The sequence below is a fragment of the Bidens hawaiensis genome, unplaced genomic scaffold (genome assembly GCF_021521415.1).
Source record: "Bidens hawaiensis isolate Kalapana, Puna unplaced genomic scaffold, B.hawaiensis_p1.1 tig00014370_1, whole genome shotgun sequence".
NCBI lineage: Eukaryota > Viridiplantae > Streptophyta > Magnoliopsida > Asterales > Asteraceae > Bidens > Bidens hawaiensis.
The window spans coordinates 515,442-524,639 of NW_027492243.1; the positions used below are offsets into that span (position 1 = coordinate 515,442).

Sequence of the window (9,198 nt, forward strand, 5' to 3'; positions counted from 1 at the left end):
AAAAGATCTTCCAGAAGCATACGGACTGGCTCATTTAGGCGGGAGAATTCCCGCCTTGCTCATTCCTTCATGTGACTATTGAAGTAGCTAGTGCCTTGTGCGTGTAGCCTTGCTGTTAGTGCGGGTAGCCTTCCCTGATGGCTTGTATCCGCAACTGCGGGAACAGGCGGGGTACTTCACCATTGGGAGGCTTTCCCTGCGGGTACAGCTGGCGTACTGCGCGTAAGGTTCTTTGAGCATGGTGGGTCCTGCGGGAGCAGTTGGTCGTTGCGCAGACGTCCCTGTTCAAGGTGAGTCTTGCGGGTCCAACTGGGCTCTGCTGGGACCTACCTCTTCAATTATGGATTCTTCTACTGTTAAAGTTTTCAGCTATGATGTCTTCCTAAGCTTTAGAGGCGAAGATACTCGCAATTCTTTTACAGACCATCTATATCATGGATTAAAGCGAGCCGGAATTTGTACTTTCAGAGATAATGAAGAAATCAACAGGGGTGAAGAGCTGAAACCTGAAATTGAGAGAGCAATTAAAGCATCTAGGGCTTCCGTAGTTGTGCTGTCAAAGAATTATGCAACTTCCACTTGGTGCCTCGACGAGCTTTTGCTCATCCTCAGGCAGAAAAAGGAGTGGAATCATATTGTTCTACCTGTTTTTTATGATATTAAGCCCGCAGATATTAGGAAACAGAAAAGAAGTTTCGCCATAGAAGTCAGACCTTCTTCTAGGTGGACATATGAGAACATATGCTTGTGGAAGGGAGCTCTTATGGAGGTTGTTAATTTGTCCGGCTTCACTCTTTCAGGGTATGGTTCTTTGTTCCCTCTTCTTACTGAATCATTATTAAAGTAAACTTTTGTTGATACAGTAATTGAGGATTTAGAAGTGATCATTAGCGATTGAAGCGACAAAAATCGTATATTTTTAGTTTATTATAGAAGTTTTGAATTAATGATGTAATTGCATATGCATAAAATTAGTATGATTCTAACAGTGTAATATAAACCCCTTACGATATAATATATTATTGATCAACTATATATAGAAGTACAATGAGATAAATAAAAGGAAACACAATCTCTTAATTATGATAACAATATAATACTCAAATTCTAATAATATATTCTATAGTATTCTCTAATAGGTCATGCTAAGCTGAGTTATGTCCTTTTGTGTACACTATTAGATTTGATTTACATAATTATGTTTAATACTATAATGATAATCGGTTAACTTTCTAACTTTTTTTGGCATATTTTTATTGAATCTTTCTATTCTGTTTTGGGCAAACTTCGAAGGTTATTAATAAGCATTTTAGTTCTTCACATTTGGACGGATAAAGTGGCCCTTTTAGTGTACTCCATGAGCTGCTTTATGTATTCTTGTTTTGTTGCAGCCCTGAAACAAGCTTTTTGAAGGAAATTGTTGATACAGTTTACAATAAATTAGATCGCAAAGAAGTTCATCTTCCATTCAATAAAACAGGGATGGCCACTCGTTATAAAGAGATCAGTTCTTGGTTAGATAAGCCCAATCTTAATTTTTTAGCCATTTATGGTATGGGTGGAAGTGGGAAAACCACACTGGCCAAATATATATTCAACTCAAATCGGAGAACTTTTGAATACGTGAGTTTTATTGAAGACATCGGCACCAGATGTAAAGGTCCTAATGATTTACTACAACTACAGGAACATCTTATTAAAGATATTTTAGGGGGAAAAAAGAGAAAAATTCCTGGTGTTTCTCGAGGGACGTGTATGATTGAAGATGCCTTGCAAATGAACAGGACACTCATTGTTCTTGATGACATTGTTGAACATAGTCAGTTAGTTGCTTTACTTGGAACTGGGAAAATTAATGCACAAAGCAAGATTATAATTACAACTAGATAAAAGACAATTAACTGGTTTCATAAGTCATCATGGAGGTGCCAAAAGTATGAAATGAGACTATTGAATGATGATGAGTCGTTAGAGCTTTTAAGTCTTCATGCATTTGGATCTAAAATCCCGAGTTCGGGTTATAAGTTACTACTACAAAAGGCTGTACACCTTTGTGAAGGAAATCCACTGGCTATTGAAGTGTTAGGCTCGTCTGTGCTCAAGAACAATGCCGGCCCATATTGGGAAAGTTTATTAAGCTTATATGGAAAAGATATCGATTCTCGAATTCAAGTTGTACTTAAAAAAAGCTATATGTCATTGCCATGTGATACTGTGAAGGAGTTGTTTTTGCATATGGCTTGTTTCTTTGTTGGCATAGACGTGGATTATGTGGTAAAAATATTGGAGCCTGATTACTCGGCAACATCTGGGATCAAAACTTTGTATGACAGATGTCTTATTTCTGTTTCACCAAACAAAAAACTGATGATGCATAGATTGCTTCAAGAGATGGGAAAAAACATAGTCCGTCGGGAATCAGCAAAACTCCTTGCAAAACGTAGTAGAGTGTGGCTTAGTAGCGACTCTTATAAGATATTGAGCAATGGAAAGGTAAGATGTTTTGTATCTATATGTTTAAGCTTGTTTACATTCTCTTTTATGTCCTCCTATTTCATATACCTTATGTAGTTCCATATCTTTTTCTTTATATCTTTTCCTTTTAGGGCTCAAAAAATGATAGAGGGTTTAGCACTTGACATGAAAATGCTACCGAAAGAGGATTTTGCATTTACGGTAATATAGAATAAGCAAAGCTCTGATTTAGGATTTTACATATTTTGGTGTTAAGCAGGGATGCAATTTGGTTCTTGAATATGCATGCTGGGGTGCATGACATACCTGAGTGCATCATACCTTACTAACTCTCTTCTTGATAAATTTGCAGTCATCTGAGCTTAAAACAGATGCACTTAAAAATATGGATAGCCTAAAATTGCTCCAACTAAATTTTGTGGAACTCAATGGATCCTATGATAACTTTTCCAAAGATTTAAGATGGTTATGTTGGCTTGGATTCCATTTAAGAACTATACCCTCAGACTTGTTCATGGGAAACTTGGTGGCTATAGATATGAGCTATAGCAGCTTGGAAGTATTTGAGCCCCCTACGGTAGTGAATCCAGTATCTTATTTTTTGGTTCTTGGTTTTTAATGATCTTTTTTAAACTTTATGGTGATAAAAAAAAATTTATGTAACTTTTGATACAGGTTATTCAGTCATTGAAGATTTTGAATCTTAAAGACTCACAAAAACTTGTTGAAATCTGCAACATCATTAAGATCCCTAATCTTGAAACGTTAATTCTTTGGAACTGTTTCAGTTTGGTTAAGGTTTGTAAAGACATTGGAGACCTTTCAAGTCTTGCATTATTGAACATGACAGGGTGTAAAAACCTATCCGGGCATTTAAATCTGTTTGCAGCTTCATTACAACGGTTGTTCCTCAAAGACTGCAATCTTGATTGTGCTTGTTCTTTTCCTTTAAATTTCAGCTCTCAACGGTATTTGCAGTACTTAAATATGGGCAACGGTCTATTTGAATCCTTGCCTTGTTATAATCATCTTGAAAATCTTCGGGTTCTTGACCTGAGTTTTTGCTATAGACTTAAATGTCTTTGTCTCCCTGATACACTTGCAGAATTGTATATATTTGACTGTCGGTCACTGGTAAAAATAACTTTCCAGTCGCATCGATTCACCTTGCAAGAGTTCGGTTATGAAGGATGTATTAATTTGTATGAAGTTGAAGGCTTTGTCAAATTGGTACCAATAGCTAAACTGGATGAAACTGATTTGAGGCACATGAAGTGGCTTCAAGTTTATCAAAACCATGAGGTGTGCCTTGTTGGTGATGATGAGCTCACATTGGGCAGAAGTTGGCACATCCAGGTTCGTTGTTTGTCTTTGAAATACATCATTTGTGTACAATGCGCAAACTAACTAATCAAATAGAATGATTGAGCCTTTTGGTTTGTGTGACACAAATGTTGTACGAATTCGGTATAATGAGCATATCTCTGCCAGATATAGAGGATCCAAACATGATACCAAAGTATGCATCGGAATCATCATCTTTGACCTTTGATATCCCTTTTTGTCCCGAAAATAAAAAGCTCGAAGGAATTAATGTAACTTTTAAGTACACAATATCAGGTGAAAGCTGTGTTTGGTTTTGTAAAATCAGTACCAGCAACGGTGTTGTTGATTTGATGTACAACCCTAAAGTCTTTGGCAAACCTGAAATTGGTAAAGTATGTGTGTGGTTAAGCTATTGGCCAATTGGAAGCACATTGGAAACTGGAGACACAGTTCAAGTCTCTATTGTTGTAATGAGTGGAATGGAGGTACATGGATGTGGTGTGAGCCTTGTGTGCTCTGACCATGAAACCTGGGAATATAACATGGGATGGGAAGAAGTTCTGGGAGGAGATTTGTCTAGATTTGAACTAAGCACAGGATCCTACTATCTTTGTCGATGTGATTTCTATGAGTTAATGGAAGTTGGCAGATTAACTCCAGATTGGTTTAGAATTTTAGCTGGTGAAACCATTGACTACAATGGTATATCCCTTGATCGTGTCAAGCTAACTTTTGTGTTTTTATTAAATCTTAAGGTGCAGTAAAGAGAGTTTCTCATAATTTTCCCTTTTTTAATATTACAGAGGTAAGAGGATGGAGAAAGACTGGTCGGCCGAAACAGGTTAATGATCCATCATTTATAGAGTTGAAAACTGTTAAATGTATCATTCATGGCCCTCAATTGGTAAGTTTGATCTGCTACAAGTTACAACTCAAATTTATCACTATATGTTTATTAAGTTTGATATTCCCCTTCTTGAATATTATACAAGTTGACATAAGTGAGTAGATTAACCTTTTCAGTACTACGCATGTTAATATGGTTTCAAGCAGTAACAATTTGGGTTTTGCTTTTTATGAACAGGAGGACGTTTATGATATCGCGGAGATGTCTAAATCATCTATTGATGCTAAAAGTGCAACCTTCACATTAAGCTTGCTTGAGGGGGAAATGAAATCTGACATAAGATCTGAATTAACTGATGAATCAATGGACGTAGGTGACAAGAAGGAAATCAAGTCTGGCGATGAGATAGTTGACGATTTTGTATCTTCTTTTGATGACATAACGGTTGAGGAATCCGATCCTTACCCTCGCGTAAGTATGGTTCTCTTTCAAGCCAAAGGGCCTTCAAATTTGACTTTCAGATTTGGCTGCTTAGCAACATATTTAGTTAGTCTTTTCACTTATGTACGTAAACTCCACAACCACCTCCTCTTTTCCTCCTGCACATTGGTGAAAATGTGAAATACACCCATATTGAAGCACATATAAACCAGAACACAAACTCTTCTTTACTTATTAGTATAAAAGTAATGGAAAAATACCTAAATAAATTATAATGGAGAACTAATAAAACAAACTTAATAGCTATAAATAATTAACACTCCTCCATACATTGGAGCATAGATGTTAATCATGCCTAACTTAATGCAAGTAAAATCTATCAGCGGTTTCTATAGAGGCTAAGCTTCATTAGGCACCTGTTCTTTGAAAGGAGCTTCCTTGTAGGAAGCATTGAACTATTAACTGGTTTGTAACCCAGTAAACCACTCAGCATATCAAACACATATGTACTTTCGTTGACAGAGAAGTATTCTTGTGAAGAACAAGATACCTCTAAGCCAAGGAAGTATCGAAGACAACCTATAGACTAACCTGGAACTAAGACTAAAGGAATCCTTCAAGTCCCATCTTCATAAATGTTTTTCTTGGTTATTTTTCAGGAACAAAATTTGAGTTACAATCTACGGATTAGGCAGTCCGCAAAATTTGGTGAATGGGATAACAGCGACCCTTCTTCAGATAAAACTTACCCTTACATATTCAATCGAATTAAAGCAAAGGTACACAAGCTTTGACTTATTAGATAACACCATAATAGGAATGAAAGAACTATTCACCAGTAATAAAATGTACCTCATGTGGCATGTTAGGTATATTTTGTTGTTTTTTTATCTTCATAGGAAAAGTGAAAGAAAATTAATTTGATTGTTCTCATTTTTTGTTATTCATTCAGGAAGAAAAAGAGAGTAAGGGCGTATCTAAAGCAATTGGTTCTGATGAGATTAAGGAGTCTGATTCACCCCCACATGAAGAGGGATTGAAATCTATGGTTGAAAGTGAAGTTAGTGGTGGTCAAGAAAGTAAGGTAATTTAGCATTTAACTTATAGAAATTCATAGATTATACTACAATCCACATACGGGATTATTTCTCCCTCTTCTCATTGCATAAGTACAAGTAGAGTTTTCAGTGAAAACAAAGCTAATATCTTAATTTGAAAATTTTTTCATGACATATTTATTGGTTCTTTTCATTCCCTTTTTATTAAATATTTTTTTGGCACTATTATCTGAACCTATATATTCATGTTATAATAACATTGTACATTTCAGAAAATTGTGCTGTCAGTGAACATAAGCAGTCAAAATAAAAGGAGCAAGATGATGAAAGCATTGAAAGAACTTAGAGGCATTGAATCAATTGATTACGATAAACGAGAGGGGAAGTTAACTGTCATAGGGGATGTTGATCCTGAGACATCGATCATGCGTGCAAGTACGATTGCGGACATAGATTTCTCAAGTGTTGGACCTGCCTCAGAAAGACTCGCTGAACAACAAGAAACAGAAGGCAAACCTGGTGACGAATCTGAGAAGGATGGTGAGGCACACAAAGGACGATCAAAAAATAAAAAATCCGCCTGTTCGGTGATGTAAGAAGGATTTTAATGGAAGGCATTGTTAGCAATACAAGTGGTTTCCCACCCAATTCTTAAAACAATTTGAATATTAAATCGTTGGAGGGAAGATCATCTATTTGACCGGCTGACATTTTGGTGTTTAGATGGATAGAAGGAAAGCATACGTGTGTGGATCTAGCAGTGGCTTTCTCTCTGGTGGACTCAGGGAGAAATGGTTTCACAGTCGGTCAAGCTGCTTTAAAAGTTGCTTCATGCAATGTGACTAAACATGAGAAGGTGTGTCTTGACAACCAACATGTATTTATTTCTTTTGTTTTTGACACTTTTGGTTTCCTCGCTCCTGAAGTTGTGGAGTTACTAACCGAGTTCGACGGGTCATGCATAGTAATGCTATAACTCCAAGATCAGCCAATGTAGTTTTGAAAAGATTAAGTTTTGCAATTCAAAAGGGATAGCGGTACAACTTGTTGCTCGCTTGCCTTTATTTTGATGTAATTACTATTTTTCAGTTTAAAAATATATCAATATTAAATTGTTGTAGTATATTTAGATAGAATCATATAGTTATGTGTTTTCCTATTTTGTTGTAATGAAACTCCTTATGCATAGGATAGTTTTTGTATATATTCCCATTGTATTGAATGAGAAACACAATTTGGTTGCATATCTTTATATGGCATACATTTCTGTTCCCTAGTATCATGATCTGTGTCGTGACTTTCGTCTTGATTTGCAATAGCTGGTGCACGTGTGTGGGCGATTAACAAATCTTCTTTCTTTCAGTATCGGTGTTGGGCCATTTTTTGTTTATTAATAGTCTTTTGTATTTTTTTCGTCTTGTATGTTATCGTCTTTGTATTATCTCATGTACTTTGGGCCGTAGGCCATTTATATTGTAAGCCCATTTGGGCCTAAATGGCAATAATAGAAAATATGCATGAGACTTGTACTATAAATGGTGCAAGTCTATCATGCATATAAGAAGTTTTTGGATAATAATCTTCTCCATCCAACAACTCTTTTCTCTCTATCCCTCTCAAAAAACCAAAAATAATAAACTCAAGGGAAGATCTGAGATCTAGGGTACTTAGTGTGATATCCGCTAAACACTAAGTAGATTGATCCAAGACTAGTTGTTAGATCCATTCTCGGGACCTACAATTGGTATCAGAGCAAGTCGAATCTTATGATTCAACGTTGCTCTTGATATTCAAGTTCTATTTCCGCGATTACCCGAACAGAGACGTTAAAGACCCGTTGAAGTTTGAAAATAAAGTTTGAAGATCTTGAAAATAAAGTTGGAAATAAAGTGGGAAATAAGTGTATTTGAAGCTTCTCCTTGTAGATCAGGATTTTTGGGATCTACAAGTGCTAGAACCGGGCGTTTCGGGAACCGTTCCTCCATACACCGAAAATCTAGCGATCCTACGGTCCTTCCCTACGACGATTCCGAGGTTGAAGATTTAAAAATTAAACTCCGATGTGCATGAGCGTCGGTTATTTCTGATCGTGGAATCTGTTGGAAAAAGATGTGACCGAGGGGTTTGCCGGTAACTACTGGCGGTAATGGTGGTGGCTGGGTTTTTCCGGCCAACATGTAGAAGGAAATAAAAAGACAACGGCGACCGCTTTTCCGGCGGTGGTGGTTGAGAGAGTGAAGGTGGTTGGGGTGTATTGTGTTAACGAAGAGTGATTGGTTGGAATTTTTTTTTCTGGCAAGAAAGGTCTCTAGTGGCGCTTGGTGATGATGGAAGGGGGCAATGGATTTTCGAGAGTGGTGGGAGCATGACTTTCTGGCGAGGGTGGCCGGTAATGAGGATGTCAGTAAGGATGGTAGGGTCAGATTTGTTTGTTTCCATTGGCGGCTAACCTGGATGGATAGGGTTTGCAACTTTGCAACACATAATTAATTAAAAAATCTAGTCACACAATTAATCATAAATCTGGTGACAACATGTTTCTGGAAACGAAGTGTTTGGAAAATGCCTTATTTAGGTTAATATTGGGCTGACTTTTGCAAACGAAGTGTTTGGAAAATGGGCTGTTTTTGGGCCGAGTGCCATGTTGAAATTGGGCCTAAGCTGTTATGTTATGAACCATCTTAAGTTTTTTTTTTTTTTTTTTTTTTGCCAGATATTTTTGTTTGAATGGACCGGTTTTCAGGGTTAAGTTTTTAAGGGAGTTTGATAATCGAGTTGACCAAACTAAAGAAAGTCAAAATTGATCGGGTTTTTCATCATTGTTGGACCTTGTTCAAAGCGAATTATTTTCATATTATTTTCAATGCGCTTAAAAGGGAAATAATAAGGTTTGTCACTTGATCATTGTCCCCGGTATTTCGTCGAGCTTGTCTTAACCTATAATGCTTAAAGATCCGAGATGAATAGAGAGGCGAGAACTCCTTCATGAATGAATTAGGTAGATCATACCTCAAGGGGGTGATTGAAGAAGCTCCAGTTTATCAGGTTGAG

The 9,198-nt window shown here is 36.9% G+C and overlaps 1 pseudogene across 1 annotated transcript; it reads left to right on the forward strand.

Annotated features, from left to right (window-relative positions):
- Nucleotides 1-340: 340 nt before the first annotated feature.
- Nucleotides 341-8,896, forward strand: LOC143546527 (disease resistance protein RML1B-like; annotated as a pseudogene). Its single transcript, XR_013137602.1, has 13 exons — nucleotides 341-801; nucleotides 1,392-2,494; nucleotides 2,606-2,676; nucleotides 2,828-3,052; nucleotides 3,151-3,821; nucleotides 3,905-4,503; nucleotides 4,605-4,705; nucleotides 4,886-5,119; nucleotides 5,749-5,868; nucleotides 6,042-6,173; nucleotides 6,420-6,739; nucleotides 6,871-7,003; nucleotides 8,861-8,896. The product of XR_013137602.1 is annotated as a disease resistance protein RML1B-like (transcript).
- The last annotated feature ends 302 nt before the right edge of the window (nucleotides 8,897-9,198 follow it).